This window comes from Equus caballus, chromosome 24 (assembly GCF_041296265.1).
Source record: "Equus caballus isolate H_3958 breed thoroughbred chromosome 24, TB-T2T, whole genome shotgun sequence".
Classification (NCBI taxonomy): Eukaryota; Metazoa; Chordata; class Mammalia; order Perissodactyla; family Equidae; genus Equus; species Equus caballus.
Genome location: NC_091707.1, coordinates 56,672,002 through 56,693,135, shown reverse-complemented (window position 1 = coordinate 56,693,135; position 21,134 = coordinate 56,672,002). Strand labels below are relative to the sequence as shown.

General features: G+C 40.4%; 1 protein-coding gene across 1 annotated transcript in view; it reads left to right on the top strand.

The window, feature by feature from the left end:
• Positions 1-21,134, top strand: part of HSP90AA1 (heat shock protein 90 alpha family class A member 1) — a 50,204-nt gene that overhangs the window by 1,179 nt on the left and 27,891 nt on the right. The window lies entirely within an intron of this gene.

Below are 21,134 nucleotides of genomic sequence, written 5' to 3'. Positions count from 1 at the left end.
AAGTAGATGCCAGTGGAAACTGTGCCAGTGATGTAATAATGCATTTGACACTAACATCCTGTATGTTTTATACATGTTGGCAGAAAACCACTGGAGGAGAATCCTACTTAATTCATAGATCCTTAAAATAATTAAAGTTTTTTGTTACAGTTGTCTTGATGTTATCTGCCTATCCCTAAAAGGCAAATAGATATCAGAAGTCGTTTAAAATACCAGGATGTGTTATATGGTCACCATGGATTTACCCCAATTTCCTATAACTGTTATTTTACATTGAAAATATGTATTTATAATGATCAGCTTGAAGGATAGTGACATCCTGAATCACCTAAAAATAATTCAGCTGTGTTTCCTAGTTGTCAGCGGGGAAGAAAGCATAATAATACTTTCTGGAGAAAAAAAACTCAGCAAGCAAAAATTAAAACAAAAATATTTTATTAGCCCTCAATTAACCACAACTTTAAATTACCCATAATACCTGTATGCCTCGGGCATTCTATTAAGGTTTATTCTGTATAAATTCAGCATATTTTATTGTGATCACAATAATGATAGGCTGTTTACTTTGTCCCATCCAAAGCCTTTAAATAATCTCTATTCTTAATACTTTTTCTCTTGTAGTTTTTTTCCCTCCACACTCAAGGATTCAATAAATAACACCCAAATTTATATAACTGAGCCTGACCTAAAGTTCATTTCTGATTTTCAGTTTCAAACCAGGCATTTCTAAATGTATTCAAAGGGACTGGCCCCATGGCGTAGTGGTTAACTTTAGTGTCCTCCACTTCAGCAGCCCAGGTTCTCGGCTTTGGATCCCAGGTACGTACCTACACCACCTGTCAGCCATGCTGTGGCAGCAACCCACATATAAAATAGAGGAAGATTGGCAACAGATGTTAGCTCAGAGGCAATCTTCCTCAGCAAAAAAACAAAAAAAAAAGCTGTGGGACAATTCAAGATGGCTAATAAAGGGGTAACTGGAGGCCCTCAAAGGAGAGAGAGTGTGGGAGAACTATTTGAAGAAATAATGGCCAAAAACATTCCAGATTTGAGGAAGACTGTAAACTCAAAGATCCAAGAAGCTCAACAAACCTCAAGGACAAGAAACATGAAAAGTACACCAAGGGACATCATAATCAGATTTCTCAAAATCAGTAATAAAAAGAAAATCTTAAAAGCAGCCAGAGAAAAAAGACATGTTACATACAGAGAAACAAAGATGACCTCAGACTTCTGATTGAAAACAATGGAACATGGGCCGGCCCCATGGCCAAGTGGTTAAGTTCATGCGCTCTGCTTCAGCAGCCCAGGGTTTGGATCCTGGGCGAGGACATGACACCGCTCATTAGGCCATGTTGAAGTGGCGTCCCACATGCCACAACTAGAAGGACCCACAACTAAAATATACAACTATGTACTGGGGGGGATTTGGGGAAGAAAAAAAAAAAGCAGAAAGAAAAAGCTTGGCAACAGTTGTTAGCTCAGGTGCCAATCTTTTAAAAAAAAGAAAACAATAGAACAACTTATTTAGAAGAAGTGAAAGAAAAAACTGTTGACCTAGAATTCTATAACAGCAAAAAGTATGAATTCAGACAAACAAAAGCTGAAAAAATTCATCACCAGCAGATCTGCATTACAAAAACAAAAATAGATTCATACCTCAAATTCATCAGTCTCTAAACCTTATCAGTTCCCTTCCCGTTTCTTCAAACTTGAAGCACTGTATAATGGCTTCATGAATGATTTTATTAATTTCACTTTTTTCTCAACTTTCTTCCTATAAACAACTACCAGATTAATTTTCTTAAAACAGTGCTTTGGATCTTACATTCTCTTGCCCAAAAACTTTCAATGACTTGCAGTATCCATATTAAGTTATACACCAAGCAGTCCTCAGCCTGTTCTTACGTATTGCATAAATCCTCCGTTCCGGTCAAACTGTTCTCCCTTCACCCTTAGCTCTTCCTCTTGCTTGAAAAGACATTCCTCCTCTTTCTCCTTCGAAGCCTGTTCTTCAAGAACTAGTTTAAGCCCCATCTTCACCAAGCCTTTCCCACGCCTTGGGTGATAAAACCATACTTGAAACCAAGGGTTCTCAAATTCAGGTTCATGGCTGACTTCAGGGAGTGTTGGAACTCCTTGTAATTGTGTTCAAAATTTTGTGTACATGTTCACTATATCGTCCAAGTCTATACCTTTCATCAGATATTCAAAGAGGTGTGACTACCTTCCCCCAAAATGGAAAAATTACTTCTCCAAACTTCTGTGGCACTTCCCTGAGCTTTTATTTGACATGCATAATATCCTAAAAGCATTATCTTCTTTTGGTATTTTTCAGCAAATGCTAATTATCTTGTATTGATATTTACCTTTTAGTATGTACATGCTCCCTTTCAACCAGATTGCATGCATACTCAAGGATATGAGGGACCTTATTAGAATTCTTTGTATCCTCCAACATTTATTTGAATACCCACATGTGCCACTCTGTTCTAGCTTTTAGGATGCATCAGTAAACAAAAATCCCTCACTTGCGGAGTTGATATTCTTGCAAGGAGAAGACAGGATAAACAATAAACACAAACAGGTAAATTGTGTACTGTAGTGATTGTGCTAGGAAAAAGCAGCAGAGCGAGATAAGGGGGATTGGGGGCCAGCCCCGTGGCTGAGTGGTTAAGTTCGCACACTCCGCTGCGGCGGCCCAGGGTTTCGCCAGTTCAGATCCTGGACGCAGACGTGGCACTGCTTGTCAGGCCACGCTGAGGTGGCATCCCACATGCCACAACTAGAAGGACCCACAACTAAAATATACAACTATGTGCTAGGGGGATTTGGGGAGAAAAAGTGGGAGAAAAAAAAAAAAGATTGGCAACAGTTGTTAGCTCAGGTGCCAATCTTTAAAAAAGAAAATAAGGGGGATTGGGCGTCTGTTGGGTAATTTGCAGTTTAAAATATGGCAGTCAAGGTAGGCCTCATTGAGAAGGTGACACTTCAGCAAAGACTTGAAAGAGGTGAGGGAGTGGGCCATGGCAAGATCTGGGGAAAGAGCTGACCAAGCAGAGGAAAAAGTCATGGCAGAGCCCCCAAGGCAGGAGTGTGCCTAGCATGTTCAAGAAATAGCAAAATGGCCTGGCTGGCTGGGGCAGAGTGAGCAGAGAAGCCATTGCAGAGCCCATTTGTTTGCTGGTTTGAGAGTAGACTAAGGGAAGCCAGAGTGGCAGAGGCAGGCCACTTTGGAGGCTAACTGTGGTAATCCAGGCCAGAGACAGTGGAGGCTGGGACCAGGGGTGGTCATGGTTGATATTGAGAGGGGTGAGAGAACCCTAGATATATTCAGAAGGCCAAGCCAATAGGATTTCCCAGTGGATCAGATGTGACTTGTGGGAGAAGTGGAGGAGTCAAGAAAGACTAAAGTAGGCATAAGCAATTGGAGGATGGAAATGCCGTTACCTGAGATGAGAAAGCTGGGGAGAGCAGATTTTGAAAGGAAGATCAGCAGTTCAGTTTTGAACATGTTGGGTGTGAGAAATGTCCAGGAGGCACGTTGAATAATCAAATCAGGAGAGAGATGTGAGCTGCCCACAAGTATTTGGCAGTCATTAGCTGATAGGTGGTATTTAAAGCCTGGATACCCGACCAAGGGAGTGAGTGTGAACAGTGGGACAATCCAGGAAGTTGCAGAGGAGAAGAGGAATATTTGTGGATGCCTTAGAGCATACCTTCGTTTTGCAACTTAATTCATCTAGAGTATTCACTGTAGGCCAAACATTGTTTTCCATTTTCGAAGATTAATCCATTAAGATGCTGAAAAGCATGTTTTTTAAAAAAAATTTGAGGAGAGCGAGTGTTTGCCGCAGTGACCTCATAAAGAGAAATAGGCATAGACGGGTGTCTTTAGGAACCACATTTGAAATCTTTACTGACTATGTAAAGTAACCAATCTCTCAGATTTATCTTGTTGGATGAGCTTATTCTATTACATTATGACTCGGTCCTTCCTTTTAAGACCGTTATGGGATATGAAAACATCATATGACATGGTGTCCATAATACAGCACTCCTGCTTTCTGCCTCAAATTTGCAGAATGGTAAAACTGATACACCACCAGGATTGCTAAATTAGGGTGTTTTTAGATAGAAATTTATCTTATACAAAACATCTTATTCTTTCTTAAATAGCCATTATTAAATGGATGCGATACTTAATATTTCACACATACCCTGAAATGTAAGTGGTTTTTAAAGTGTGTTTTTTTGTTTTTTGGGAGGTTTTTTTTGCTGAGGAAGATTCACCCTGAGCTAACATCCATGCCAATCTTGTTCTATTTTTTAGTCTGTGGGCTGCCAGCACAGCATGGCCACTAACAGAGCAGTGTAGCTCCGAGCCCAGGAACCGAACCTGGGCTGCCAAAGCAGAGCACACAAACTTGAACACTATGCCACAGGGCCAGCCCCTGTACTCATTTTTAAAATATACATTACTAAAAGGGGAAGAATAGCAATTCAAGTGAAGAAAACATGTATTTTTTAAAATTTAAAGGGTTGCTTTTTTTTTAAGATTTTATTTTTCCTTTTTCTCCCCAAAGCCCCCCAGTACATAGTTGTGTATTTTCAGTTGTGGATCCTTCCAATTGTGGCATGTGGGATGCCGCCACAGTGTGGCTTGATGAGCAGTGCCATGTCCGTGCCCAGGATTCGAACCGGCGAAACCCTGGGCCGCTGAAGCAGAGTGGGAGAACTTAACCATTCAGCCACAGGGCCAGCCCCCAAAGGTGTTTTTAAAATTCAAAACTAGAAAAGACAACCCACAGAATGGGAGAAAATATTTGTAAATCATATATCTGATAAGGTACTTGGATGTAGAATATGTAAAGAACTCCTACAACTCAAGAAAGAAATAACCTAATTGTAAAATGGGCAAAGGATCTGAATAGACATTTCTCCAAAAAAGATATGCAAATAGCTAATAAGCACATGAAAAGATGTTTACCATCAATGTCATCAAAGAAATGCAAATCAAAGCCACAATGAGATGCTACTTCACACTCACTAGGATGGCTGTAATCAAAAAGACATAATAGGGGCCAGCCTGGTTGCATAGCAGTTAAGTTGACGCAGCCTGCTTCAGCAGCCCGGGGTTCATGGGTTCCGATCCCCGGGTGCAGACCTAAACACTGTTCATCAAGTCATGCTCTAGCAGCATCCCACATACAAAATAGAGGAAGATTGGCACAGATGTTAGCTCAGTGCAAATCTTCAACCCAAAAGAGGAAGATTGGCAATAGATATTAGCTCAGGGCCAATATTCCTCACACACACAAAAAGAGATAGATGATAACGAGTAGTGTCTATGTGGAGAAATTCAAACCCTCATATATTGCTGGTAGGAATGTAAAATAGTGTAGCCACTTTGGAAAATAGTCTGGCATTCCTCAAAAGTTTAAACAGTTGCCATATGACTCAGCAGTTCCACTCTTAGTTACATACCCAAGAGAAGTGAAAATATGTCCGCTCAAAAACTTGGAGACAAATGTTCGTAGCAGCATTAATCATAATAGCCAAAAAGTAGAAACAACCCAGATGTCCCTTAACTGATGAATGGATAAAGTAAATGTGGTATAGCCACACGATCGAATATTATTCAACCATTAAAAAAAAGAATGACGTACTGTTGCATTCTACAATGTGAATAAACCTTGAAAATGTTATCCCAAGTGAAAGAAGGCAAATAAAAAAGGCCACATATTGTATGATTCCATTTACATTCAAGTGCCAAATAACAACACTTTGGTCAACAACAGGCCCCATATTTGACAGTGGTCCCGTAAGATTAGTTCCGTATAGTCTAGGTGTGTAGTAGGCTATACCGTGTAGGGTTGTGTAAGTTCACTCTTAAGGCATTCACACGACGAACTTGCCTAATGATGCGTTTCTCAGAACATAAGCGGTGCATGATTGTATGTGAAATGTCAAGAACAGGCCGATCTATAGAGACAGAAAATACGTTGGTGGTTGCCTATTAGAGATGGGAGAGGAGTGACTGCTAATAGGTATGGGGTTTCTTTTTGGGGTGATGAAAATGTTCTGATATTGATTGTGGTGATAGTTGCACAGTTCTGCATATACTAAAAATTACTGAATTATACGCTTTAAATGGATGAATTGTATGTGCTGTTAAAACTAGAGCAGACTCTGTACAGTGCCCAATTTATTTTTCGAACAGATAGTTATTAGGTTGTTTCGACTTATTACTGAGACGCTAAGGGCTCTAAGAACCAAGGAAGTTTGGGAATCTCTGCCGTTAGGCATGAACCTCCCTCAATTTCCAAATTATACCTGCATTTTTATCTCTGTCTGAAGCCGTTATTACTCTTTTCTTCTAGAATCAAAGGAACAGTATCTCTTCTTTTCAAAACTAATTTCTCTCCCATGCTGTTGCAGTCAGTCCCTCCTGTCTCCTCTGGGACCCCATGCTCCAGCAGCGATTTACCCTGTCTCCTGGGCACGCTCCCACACCGCACAGCCTCTACTGCCTCCTTCCACGCAGCTGACATGCTGAGCAAGGAATGGTAGCAGCCAAGAAGAAACGGTGGTCGGTTCTGCCTGAGTTTGGCAGTGGGCTGGTGGTATCGAGAGACTTGCTCTCTTTTTCCACTTAAAAATAAATACCTCTGCCTATTGCCCAATCCCTCCGGCCCCACCCTTAAAAGACTCACAGCTGTCTCCCACCTCCTCATATAAACACACTCATGTGTGCTGTTTTAATTGTCTAAGACTCTATGTGGGTTCCAAACCATGGTAATAAGGGAAAAAATCTAGGGAGAAATGAGAGAATCCGTTATCACAAGGCTGTGATGCTCTGTCACTCATAGACACAGAGCCAGCTGGATTATTACTTAGAGTATTCTTAGAACTGCACCCAAATTAGGACATCGCTTTTCGTAGCCAGGACTTGTGCCAGCTTTGTTTTTCATTGTTCGGCTCCTCCAGTTAGAGGTTCAGTCACTGCCGGTCCAAGCAGCCCAGTAAGCCTCGTGGGTTTGACTCTTTAGAGATTAGAGCAAGGGCATTCCAACTTAATAGCCTCAGGAACAGTTTCAGCTTTTTCTATCTGAGAACCTGAAACAGGAAAGAGAGAAAAGGAAATTGAAAAAAAGAGTTGGTATGCTGTATGTAAAGAAAAAATTAATGTGCTGCTTATGCATAAGGAAAAATACTTCTCATTACCTTCTGGAGAGCCTCATCAACATTATTGGGCTGTTGAGAAGCAGCCAGTAAAGCTGAGTGATTTCTAGCCCAAGGCTTCTGTCAAGTAGTGGTTGGAGGCCTGTGACAGGAAGTAAGATGCATTTGTTAATTTAAAAGTCCATTATAAGAGTTACTGTCTGGGAAAGTAAAAATACGGGTTGTAATACTAAGATCTAGTCTAGGACAGGGTCGGGAGGATTCTCCGAAAGATGATCTTAAAAGGAGAATGTTTCTGTTATCAATCCGGTCAGACTCTGAGTTTACTGAGGAGGAACCATCCTTTTTACTCTTTAGAATTAGAAGAATCCTCAGTATATCAGGAAGCATGTAGTGAACGCTCAACACGTACCGAATTTCTCGTTCTCTCCTTTTCCGCCTTCCTCATATCTGTGTCGTTTTTTTCTTTTTCTCCCTGGTGTTCCCGTTTTTGCTCCCTTACCGTGCTCCAGTTCCTCACACCTGTCACCCCGTGCTTCCGTGCCTTTGCATGAGCCGGATTCTCTGTCCCCCGTGTTCATCAGAGGGGAGAGAATGCTGCCTTGTCCTCTAATCCAAAACTGAAAGTCGCCTCTGCCTGGTATGCCCCTTACTCTGCCTCTTCCTCCCTCAGGTTCCATCAGAAAGGCTGCTTCCTCAGAGAGCCTTTCCCGGACACCCCACATCTGAGTTATGTCACCTCGTTATTTTCTCAGTGTTGGTATTTCCTTCATAGCACTTGTCACAATTTCTAATAGCATATACGCACACGTATTTATGTTCACGTGACTAACATCCGCCTCCCCCAGTGGACGGGAAGCTGTTTGAGAACAGGGACCCTGTCTTTATTCAGCATTTGTATCTAGATTGGGGCCTGACATGCAGTAGGCGCGCAAATATATTTGCCAAATGAATGACTCACCTCTTTTGAGAAACATTCTCTCACTTTTAGCACTTTGTGTTAATACTTAACTTTATTATGACATTTATTACATTGCTGTCTCATCTCACTAGATTGTAGCTACACATGACTGCAGTTCACATGCTTGAAAACATGCTCATTCCTGCTTTTTCTCATACCTCACCCCTGAGGTTAAACTCTGCTGTAGGTCACATCGCTTGCGCTGTCACATAGCTCTGCTTCTAGCTGTTTTCGGGGGGGAGTGGGGGTGAGGGCAGGGAGTGGTGTTCAGCCCCTTGTTTATTTTATATATTTGGCTTTCAGGTAAATATCTATTAAGCGTACCCATTGTCCAGTCACTGCCTTCGCCCCAGCTCGGTCCACTCCCCTCTCCCCAAGAAAACAAAAACCCTCCTGTCCTTGGAGAATAATCTTTCTTTAGGGTCACATTTCGATATAGTAGGATAGAATACTGAATTTCCTGGAGAGGTTTTAAGAGCATAAGAATTATCAGCTGAATATTTATTGTGGTTCTAGATCTGTTTTTTGACTAAGAAAAGATTATAAACTTGGGCATTGAACTATTTATTTTTCTTGTTACCATGTCTTTCTCATATAGAAGAATGCTTTATAGGTAATTGGTGCTCAGTAACTGTTTAGTGGATTGAATATTTACCTAAAAAAGAGCATCGGACTTAAAGTCAAAAGATGTGACATGAGTTCTACTCATGATCTCGTTGTTTAATGTTCTGTTGCAAGTGCTAGCCGGTGCAGTAGGTAAATGTTCAAAATAAATTACCATTATTTATCTGTGACTATAAGTTGGAAAAGCTAAGAGGATCAACTGAAAAACTCTTAAGAAACAATAAGAGAGTATAATAGGGTAGCAGGTTATAAAATTAATATTCAAGCATCAGTAACTTTCTCATGTCAACATAGTAACTAATCTAAATATAACAAAAGAAAATATCACAGTCACAATAACCAAATTAAATATTGGAATAAACTCGTGGTTGCTAGTACCCATCACACAGAGAAGTAGGGGCCCTTAATTTCACTGACCACAGTGTAAATGGTGCCCCTTGGGGTTGAGCTGCACAATGTCTCTGAATATACTTAGAAAGTTTTCAGGGGCCGGCCCCGTGGCCGAGTGGTTAAGTTCAAGCGCTCCGCTGTAGGCGGCCCAGTGTTTCGTCAGTTTGAATCCTGGGCGCAGACAGGGCACCACTCATCGAGCCATGCTGAGGCAGCGTCCCACATGCCACAACTAGAAGGACCCACAACTAAGAATATACAACTATGTACCGGGGGACCTTGGGGAAAAAAAGGAAAAAAATAAAATCTTTAAAAAAAACAAAAAAAAGAAAGTTTTCAGAAACTACTTCAAGAATACTATAAAACTCTATGAAGAAACTAAATAAAGTCATTAAAACACCTTGTTCTTGGGTAAGAAGACTCAGCATTGTAAAAATACCAGTTCTTTCTGAATCAATGTGTAAACTGAATGCAATCCAAATCAACAGAATTTTCTTTAGAACTTGTCGAAATTATTCTAAATTTCATTTGGAAGAATATATTTAAGAATCACTATGGATGTGGCTGGCCTGGTGGCGCAGCAGTTAAGTTCACGCATTCTGCTTCGGCAGCCTGGGGATGGTCGGTTCAGATCCTGGGTGTGGAGCTATGCACCATTTATCAAGCCATGCTGTGGCAGGCGTCCCACATATAAAGTAGAGGAAGATGGGCACAGCTGTTAGCTCAGGGTCAGTCTTCCTCAGTAAAAAGGGGAGGATTGGTGGCAGATGTTACTCAGGGCTAATCTTCCTCCTCAAAAAAAAAAAGCACCATGGAAAATTATGAAAAGCAGAATAATGTAGGGGGAGGATGTGCCTCCCAAATATTAATATGTATTATAAAACTTCTTTAATTAAAACATCAGTGGAATACAGTAGAATACAGAATTAGACCCCAATAAAAATGAGCAAATGATAAAGATGGCAGGGTTAATTGAATAATAGGTATTAGAACAACCAACTAGCCATTTATAATAATAAATATGAAGTCCTACTTCCTTCTGCATTCCAAAATAAACTCCAGATGGATCAAAGATTTAAATATAAAAATTAACTGTAAGAGTCCAAAAGGAAACAGCTTGAATAAATGTATTTGTAACCTTGAAATGGGGAAGGCTTTTCTAAACATAGCCCAAAACAAAGAAGCCACAGGATATTTTTATTCTATATCTTGCGTGGCACAAAAGACCATTTAAAAAGACAACAGGGGGACAGCCCGGTGGCGCGGTGGTTAAGTTTGCACATTCCACTTCGGTGGCCCAGGGATTGGCGGTTCAGATCCCAGTGGCGGACCTATACATTGCTTGTCAAGCCATGCTGTGGCAGGCGTCCCACATAAGTAGAGGAAGATGGGCATGGATGTTAGCTCAGGGCCAGTCTTCTTCAGCAAAAAAAAAAGGAAGCTTGGCAGCAGATGTTAGCTCAGGGCTAGTGTTCTTGGAAAAAGAAAGAAGAAAAAGAAAAAGACAACAAACTTGGAAAAAATGTTTGTAACACATATGGTAAGGGGATAACATCTCTAAAAATAAAAACACTTCTTTAAATCAATTAGAAAGGAAAAGAAACCCAGTAGAAAAAAATAGACAACATAAGCAAGCAATTCACAAAAGCTACATTCATCAGACTTTTTGTTTGTAACTTCTGAGTTTCCTGTTATGTCTAGAAAGAACTTCCCCACTCCAAGATGCTCAGCTCTTCTAATAATGAAAGAAATGCAAATTAAAACAAAATTTTTTTACTATTGCATTGGAAAATATCAATTACCAATATAAAATTGATAATAGTGTTGCCATAGATTTTTGTGTTGGCAAAAGTATTAAGAAACAGGCGCTTTTCCCCCCATTGGTAGGAGTGTAAATTGCTATTATTTAGAGGGCAATTTGTTAATCACTGTCAAAATATTTATTGTAGCTATGTGATTTGACTCAATAACTCCAGTTCTAGGAGTTTACCCTCACAAATGTACCAAGTTTATTCACATAAGGATTTTCACTGAAGTGTTGTTCTTAATAGTGAAAAACTGGAAGTTACGTACATACCCATCAGTAAGGAATTAGATAAATAGATTAAGGAAATGCCATATGTTGCAGCTGTTTAAGAAATAAATACATAAACCCATAAGTACTAACATGGAAAGATGTCCAAAATATATTAAGTGAAAAACAATAAGTTGCAGGTGAGTATGTGTAATATGATCCCATTTCTGAAAGGGTAAACTTATATTTACATAGAGGGTTTTTTTAAGCCCTGAGTCTGAGAACTGACTTCATTACTTACTTTTTCACTCAGAGAGTAACCTCTCTTAATCTATTTTCTTGTGCCTAAAATTTAAGTGTTATATACTTCTTATGTATGTGAAAAGGCTTGAAAGACAAAATGTATATAAAAGCTCTTTGTAAATGGTAATACACTATATAAATATATGGTAACCAAACAAAAGTCATTAATGTAGATGATTTTCATTATCATCTATAGTCTAATAAAGCTAATAGACTTATAATTATTCTTTTTGAACTTGATTTAATAATGCTTATTATCTTTTTGATCTGCGTAAGCAAGGTGTAAGTTTTTAAGAGCTAAAAGACCCCTTTGAAGACCTCGTGAAAGCTCTGAATCCTATTCCCTGACCTAATGCATACACATACCAAATTTTATGTATAACTTTAAATGTTTCATAGATACTTCCTCAAAACAGAAAAATAATTCCACAGATTCCTGCTGTAAATTCTAGTCTTCAAGATGCATAAAGAAGAGGAAAACATTTCATTGCTGCTATGGATTGACTTGTGTCCCACCCCCCCCCCCAAAGATATGTTAAAGTTCTAACCCCCACTACCTGTGAATGTAATCTTGTTTGGAAATATGGTCTTTGCAAATGTACTTAAATTAAGATGACATCATTAGGGTAGGCCCTAATTCAGTGTGACTGATGTCCTTATAAGCAGAAAGAGACACACACAGACTCATGAGGAGAGAACACCATAGGAGGTAGAGGCAGTGATTGAAGAGCTGAGGAGCACTCAGACTGCCAGCCAGCACCCCACCAGAAGCTAGGAAGAGGCAAGGAAGGATTCTCCCCAAGAAGATTCAGAGAACGTGGGCTTGCCTTCACCACGATTTCAGACTTCTGGCTTCTAGAACTGTGAGACAGTAAATATCTGTTTAAGATACCCAATTTGTGGTACTTGCTACATTTTGTACAAGTTGGTACATTTTGTAGCAGCCCTACAAAATGAATACAGATGCTATGGGTAATTAGGATATCTTAAGAAAAGTGAATTTTAGATATGAAAATCATGTAGATTGGGGGGAAAGGTAAAATTTTCATTATTTACAAATGATACCGTTTGCTTGGAAAATGCAACAGAATGAACGGAGAAACTTACAATAAGAGAACTCAGAAAGGTGGCTAGCTGCAAAATTACTGTGCAGAAATCAAAATATATAGACAAGCTACAACTAGCTAGCAGATATATGGAAGGCTCCACTTATAATAGCTGTGAATAAGCTAGAAGACCTAGGAATATACTTAATAAGAACTGCAAGATCTCTGTGGTAAAAACTGTCAAATGCTACAGGGCTTAGAGGAACAGCTACACAAGTGGAAAAAAGCACCATGTTTTTGAATAGAAAGACTCAACATCATAAAGGTATTAGTTCTTCCTAAATTAACCTATAAACTTAATGATTCCATTCAATTCCAAACTGTGTTTGGAAGCTAGACAAGATGATTTCCAACTTTAAATGGAAAAAGCAAAAAGAGCCATGAAAAATCCAAAAAGAAGAATAAATGGGTAATTGGCTCTATCAAATATTAAAAGATATGACAAAACTATGATAAATAAAACAGTGTAGCACAGGCACATGAGTAGACTGATCAACAGACTAGAACAAGAATTCCAGGGGCTGGCCCCGTGGCTGAGTGGTTAAGTTCATGCGCTCCGCTGCAGGCGGCTCAGTGTTTCGTTGGTTCAAATCTTGGGCGCGGACATGGCACTGCTCATCAAACCACGCTGAGGCAGCATCCCACATGCCACAACTAGAAGGACCCACAACGAAGAATATACAACTATGTACCGGGGGGCTTTGGGGAGAAAAAGGAAAAAAATAAAAAATCTTTAAAAAGAAAAAAAATCTTTAAAAAGGAAAAAAAAAAAGAATTCCAGAAATAAACCCAAATACACATAAGAATTTTGTATATGCTTTTTAAAATGTTATTTAAAATCTGTAAGTAAAAGATGAATCTTTAGTAAATAGGATGAGGACACCTGGGTAGCTATCTGGGGAAAAAAATTCCAAATGGATGAAAGATTAAAATATAAAAAAGAAAAAATATTGGGGCCAGCCTGGTGGCGCAGCAGTTAAGTGCACACGTTCCACTTTGGCAGCCCGGGGTTCACTGGTTCCAATCCCAGGTGCAGACATGGCACCGCTTGGCAAGCCATGCTGTGGCAGGTGTCCCACATATAAAGTAGAGGAAGATGGACATGGATGTTAGCTCAGGGCCAGTCTTCCTCAGCAAAAAGAGGAGGATTGGCAGCAGTTAGCTAAGGGCTAATCTCCCTCAAAAAAAAAAAATAATAGAAGCAATGAGAGGAGACATTTTTAATAACCTCAGAATGTAGAAGGTCTTCCTCAATATGACACAAGACTCAGAAGCCATAGAAGAAATTTGACCATGTTAAAAAATGTGTTCCCCCAGCTATCCCACAACTGGATATCTATCCAAAGAACTTGAAATCAACAATTCAAAGTGACTTATGCACCCCTATGTTCATTGCAGCATTATTCCTAATAGCCAAGACGTGGAAGCAACCCAAGTGCCCAACGACTGATGAACAGATAAAGAAGATGTGGTATATATACACAATGGAATACTACTCAGCCATAAAAAAGACAAAATCGTCCCATTTGCAACAATACGGGTGGACCTTGAGAGTATTATGTTAAGCAAAATAAGCCAGACAGAGAAAGAGAAACACCATGTGATTTCACTCATATATGGAAGATAGATAAATACACGGACAAAGGGAACAGTTAAACGGTTACCAGGGGAAGGAGGCTGGAGTGGGCACAAAGGGTGAAGGGGAGCATTTATATGGTGATGGACAAATAATGTACAACTGAAATTTCACAATGTTGTAAACTATTATGATATCAATAAAAAAAAAAAAGTTTTCCCCCCAGTACCTGTAGCTGCTATAGTCCCAACTACTATGATGTCATCGTGGTCCCTCCCCAGCCTGAGAAGGGGCGTTGCAGGGACTGCTCCCTCCAAAACAAAACAAAAGAAAAAACACAGAAATGTAATTTCAGCATCAGCAGTCTTCTACTAGTCTGCCTCCCGTCTTCAACACCCCCAAACTCAGATGCAGTGGAGCTCAGGCTAGGCCCAAGTTTCCACTAAGCACCTGGGGCCGGGGACAGGCACACTGGAGGCTGGAGTTGCCTCCTTCGTTCTCCCTCCTGAGCAGTCAGCCATGTCCGGTCAGGGAAGGAAGGCCCAGCAGGCTGCCTGTGGAGTGGGAGTCCCTGGCTCACTCCCACAGCTGTTGCCCAAGCCTCACTGAAAGCTCCCTGCCCAGCTGCCCTGCTCCTGCCTTTGTAGAAATCTCTGAAACACCTTTGCAGCATAGAAAATAAAAATGTTTGCTTTGTTCAAAAAAACCCCCACAACTTTCCTTTCTCATAAACCACTCACTGTAAGCAAAATCAACAAAGAAGAAACTGGAGGGGCTAGCCCCATGGCCAAGTGGTTAAGTTCACGCTGTCTACTTCAGTGGGCCAGGGTTTCACCAGTTCAAATCCTGGGTGCAGACATGGCACCGTTCATCAGGCCATGCTGAGGCAGCATCCCACATGGCACAACTAGAAGGACCCACAACTTAAAATACACAACTATGTACCAGGGGGCTTTGGGGAGAAAAGGGAAAAACAAAATCTTAAAAAAAAAAAAAAAAAAGAAACTGGCAAAAGTAAAGAGCTCCTAGAAATCAATAATAATAAAAAAGACTAACAACCCAGTGGGTCAAGGATGTGAGCAAACACTTAAGAGGGAAAAAATGGAAACATGTCTCTCAACCATGAAAAGCTGAGAAACTTCAGAAAAATGTAAATTAAAATAGCATAAAGTATTTTCCACCTTTTTTTCCAAAGTCAGAAAGTTTGCTGACTTTACAAGATAGGAAGAAACAGACACTCTCATATATTGCTGGTGGTGGTATAAATTGGTACAAGCTCAATGGAGAAGAATTTGGCAATAACTAATACAAATCTAAAACTCTTCTATCCAGCAATCCCACTTCTTGGAGTTTATCCTACATATATCCTTGCAAATCCAGATGCCCCATCCTAGCAGAAGTCTGAAGGTTTTTTCTCTGGAAAAGGCAAAACAGTTTCTGTACAGGGGATACAAAACCAAATTAACGTCACAAGTAGTATCTTGAAAATGAGAATTAAGTGAGCATGTGATTCCTGAACACTGGGATCCTCATCCTTTTCTCCCCACTGGGCCCCCAGAACACTGACAACCAACTTTTCCATGCAGAAATTTTAGAAGATTCTTTTCTGGAAAATCTGACAATTCCCAAAATATAGGCATAAAAGTTTCCCCAACAAATGGCCCATGCACATTACCCTACAGTGAACCCCAAAGTCTGAAAATCCTGAAAGCCATATGCTCAGATCTTCCAAACAGCTTTTTAGTCCCTGGCTTTTAATCATAAGCAGATAACCAAGGCTTATCCATACATCTGTGAAAAGCTTCTAAATGTGAGTTTTAGAGATCAAAACAAATGAACAGAAAAAAAGCAATGTTGGAGAAAACAGGCTATGCAGAGAGATGAAAATTTCAAAACAAATGCCAATATTCTCAGGTAAGTGGATAGTGCATCCATGAAACAAAAACAGGATGACATTTTTGTAAGAAATAAAGATCTCTTGGATATTAAAAACATGATAGCAGGAATAAAAACCCTAGAACTTGGAAAAGAAAGTTGAGAAAATCTCCCAGAAAGAGCAACAAGACAAAGAGGAATCGTGGAAGAAAAAGAGAAGTGCTGTAACAAAGATATTTGATTTCACATGAAGAAATGAAGACTTTTTCCCAGTCTGAATGAACAGTCCGTGTCGGTGGGGCAGCTCTTGCTCTGTGTGGTCCTTCAGGGATCCTGATTCTGTACATCTTTGTTTTCCACGGTCGCTAGGACATTTCACTATCTGTGTGGTTGAAGCTCTGTCACTGGCACTTCTGGATGCCAGCCAGCAGGGATGGGAAAGAAATGATGGGGAAGGCACCCTGCAGTCTGAGACCCAGACCCAGGAGCAGCACATCGCTTGTCCTTAGGCTCCAAAGGCGAGTCACAGTCACATGGCCATACTTAACCTCCGGGGAGGGTGATAAATACAGTCCATCTGGACAGTCATGTGCCCCATTACAACCCTGTTACCGTGGGAGAAGGGGAGAATGGGTTTTGGTAGACAAAATCCACCACACATTCCCTCACTTTCCTTTGTGGTTTTACCACCTTGGTGTGCACCTCTCAACAATATCTTTCAGTAAATAAAACAAAAACTAAATGGCAAGCAAATACTTAGCTGTGTAAGGAAAGGGCACTATTACCACTATCTGATTGAAGGTTTCCAGGAAAACAAACTAAATAGAGGTTCTACATCATAGTCTGGCTTCAGCTTCCTAAGTTGTTTACAGGAGCCCCTTCTGGTAAGATCAGTGGGCCACTGCAAAAAAGAGTTCACAAGCAGGCCCAAGACTGCTCTCCTTAGAAAGGTCTGCTTGCAAGGTTGGACCTTGGCTGCCATCTGGGAACCTGGATTTCAAGAGGGCTCCTGCTGTTCTCTAAATGATAAGAGTGACGCTTTGTGCATAAACTGTGCAGACAATATGGTTAATGTTGAGACCGGCTTTCCTTCTGGGACTCTGGAAGTTTGGTACGTGCTAAGCAGTGGGTACCTATGTGACGAGCCTCCAGTAAAAACCCTGGGTGCTAAGTCTCTAAGGAGCTTCCCTGGTTGACACACTTCACATGCGTTGTCATGAATTCAATGCTGGAGGAATTAAGCATGTCCTGTGTGACTCCAATGGGAGAGGACTCCTGGCTCACGCCTGGTTTCCTCTAGATTTTGCCCATCACCTTTTTCCTTTGCTGATTTTGCTTTGTGTCCTTTTGCTGTAATAAAGCAAAGCTGTGAGTACAACTACATGCTGAGTTCGGTGAGTCCTCCCAGCGGGTCACCGAACCTGGGAGTGGCCTTGGGCAACCTTACACAGCAAGTTCATGAAAGTATGCTGGGAAACATATGAGTCAGCACAGGTGGAGCACCTGGCTGGACTACAGTGTGGGTCAGGTTCAGCATGTCTCTCAGGAATAGTGTCAAGATGAGGGGGAGTTCCTGTATTTTCTGCTGCTTAGTTCAGGAGTAGGGCAGAGCAGAATATTTCTATGGAATGAAATGAATGCTCTCAGTTAATTCAGGTGGCAGGGGCTAGAAGGGAGGGCAAGAAATTCATTACGTACAAAATGATAACACAAAGGACAGGGTGGTAGCTACCTCAGGGAGAGGAACACAGGGAACTTCTAAGATCTGGTAACGTTCTGTTTCCTAACCTGAGTGATGAGTCCACTGGTAGTGATTTTATTCTTATTCTTTTAATCATACGTATATATTTTACATACACTCTTTTATATGTAAATATGTGTGTATGAATCATTTTTAAAAAAGTTAAAAATACAGTAATAATGAAATAGTATTTGACCCTTGCCATATTGGCAAACATTAAAAAGTTTGATAATATGCAACACTGGAGAGTGCATGGCAAAACTAGCATCTTCATAAGTTTCAATAGGAATGTAAGTTGATGTAAACTTGCTGAAGTATAATTTTACCTTATCTATGGAAAATGTACATGCACAGAGCAAATCAACAAGAAAAAGACAACCCAGTTTCTAAAATGGGCAAAAGACTGGAACAGACACTTCACAAAAGATAACATTCAAATGGCCAATAATCATATGGAAAGGTGCTCAATGTCATCACTCATCAGAGAAACACAAAATTAAAGCACAATAGTACTCTTGCACTCCCACCAGAATGGCTAAAATTAAAAGTACTGAAAAACCAAGTGTTGGTGAGGAAATGGAGCAGCTGAAAATGTAAACTGGTACAGCCACTTTGGAAAATGGTTTTGCAGGATCTAAAACTAAGCACAAATACAAGCTAAAACACATATACCCTATGACCCAGCAATTCCACTCTTGGGTCTATATCTAACTGAAATACATACTATGTTCATCAAAAAATATATACAAAAATGTTCCTAATAGCTTTACTTGTAATAGCCAAAAACTGGAAACAACCCAAATGTCTATCAGCAGTAGAATGGTTAAATAGATTGTGGTATATTCATACATTTCTGTGGAACACTACATAGCAATGAAAAATAACTACTGCTACACACAACAACATGGATGAATCCCACAGGCATAATGTTGAATGGAAGTAGCCAGACACAAGAGTACCTAATGTGTAATTCCATTTATATGAAGTTCGAAAACAGACAGAACTAATCAGCGGCATCAGACTAGTGGTTATCTTTGAAGGAGATAATGATTGAGAGAGGACGTACGGAGTCTTCTCGGGTGCTGGAAATTCTATATTTTTATCTGTGTGCGTACATATATAAAATTGTATCAATCTCTACACTCAGGATTTTCATACTTTATATGTTACACCTCAATAAAAAAGGAGAAAATCCAATTATCTAATAAAAGTTAAATGAAGTGTGATGCCCATAGCCCTACTAAAGTCAAGACAAGAATGGCCATTGTCTCTGCTACCGTTTAACATAGTACTGAAGGTATTAACTAAAGCAATCAGATAAGAGGAAGAAATTAGATGTATAAATATTAGAAAAGAGGAAGTGAAACTCTTCCTACTTGTTGATGATATGATCAAACACTTAGAAAACCCGAGAGAATCAACCTAAAAAAACTGCTGAGAATTCAGTGAAGCGATAGGGTCTAACGTTATCTACAGAAATCAGAAGCCTTCATGCACATGAATGCACAAACAGCATTACAGTGAACATCCTCATGTGTGCGTCTTACGGATCCATGTGAGCCTTTCCCTTCGGTGTGTGCTCAGGAGCAGCCTTGCTGGGTCAGAGGGCTCACGTGTTCTTCATTTGACTGAAACCACCAGATGCCTCTCCAGAGCAGCTGCACCAGTAGACACACCCACCTTTGCCAGTATTTGCCATGTCCCCCCTAGAGAATGTGCGTCTCAAAACTAGGGCTAAACCAAGAAGGAGACAGACCTGGGATCTAGAAAATAAGGATTCTAGTTGAGGAAAGTCAGTGAAAGGAATCCCCAGGATGTGCGGCAGGCCTAGGCTGGAGCAGAAGGATGAAGGGCTGCGGAAGGGAGGATTCCAGGAAGTGAACGGGTGATCCGCTGCATTTAAGTGTTTTGAAAATATTATCTTGATAGGTGTTTGAAGGATCTGTTGGAGACTTTAAGAAAATTTTTTCTTTCTTTTTTTTTATTGAGGAAGATTAGGCCTGAGCTAACATCTGCTGCCAATCCTCCTCTTTTTGCTGAGGAAGACTGGCCCTGAGCTAACATCCATGCCCATCTTCCTCTACTTTATTTGTGGGACGCCTACCACAGCCTGGCTTAACAAATGGTACATGGGTCCGCACAGGGGATCCGAACTGGCAAACCCTGGGCTGTCCAAGCGGGATGTGCAAACTTAACTGCTGCGCCACCAGGCCAGCCCCAGGAAAATTTTTTATAAAACAAAAACAGTGCAGGGGCCGGCCGAGTGGCCGAGTGGTTAAGTTCGCATGCTCCACTTCAGCAGCCCAGGGTTTCACTTGTTCGGATCCTGGGCGCGGACCTTGTACCGCTCACCAGGCCATGCTGAGATGGCATCCCACGTAGCAGACCCAAAAAGACCTACAACTAGAATAGACAACTATGTACTTGGGGGGGCTTTGGGGAGAAGAAAAGGGAAAAAAACAAGATTGGCAACAGATGTTAGCTCAGGTGCCAATCTTTAAAAAAAAAACAATTCAAATATAAATACAAGGCAATTATTAACAGAATAACTAAAAGTTTTCCAAAAAGGGGGGAGCATGTAGTGGTTCTTGGCTGATCATTGAACAATTCTTACGTATCCTTAATAAAGCAAACACTGATGATTGATTTAAGCAAACTTCATCGTACACTCTAGTGATGAGGTAGGGAGGCGGAACCAGGGCCGGTGGGGAAAGAGCTAAGTCTCCACCGTAACAGGAAGGCAGTAGTGTCTACTGGTAATTTGTAATGTTTAAAATAGCTGTATAGGCCCGTTATTTGGAAACTGCTAAGAGTTGAAAGTGGTTGCCTGTGTGTAGCAGGGTAGAGGAAAGGGGAGTCGTGGGACAGGAGACTGCTTTTTTTCATTATAAGCTTTTTAGACCAATTTTGTCTTTAAACTATGTATATATTACTTTGAAAAAATTAATTTAAAAATAATTTTAGGTTTATGAAACCAATAATAAGTTCTGAAATTCTGTTATATACTAATAACCCTAATCTATAAATTTGGAGAACAAGGATTCAAGAAAGGAGTTTGTGATCCATGCAGCAGATCAGATCCAGGAACATTAGAAGATGGGAGCTTAAAGGTCTGCCTTTTTCACAGTGACAATAGATTAAGCCTACCATTAGAAAAATGTGCATCAGGATCCTGAAACAAACTCATCAGGTTGTGTACATTAAATAAGTGCAGCGTTCTGTTATGTCAAACACGCCTCAATAAAGTGATTTAAATATATATATTCTGAAGCAGCTACTTACCAGCAATACAGATTCACAGTATATATTCCACCAAAAATGTCAGTCAGATTTCAGTGAACTAGGCAGCATTCTCAGTC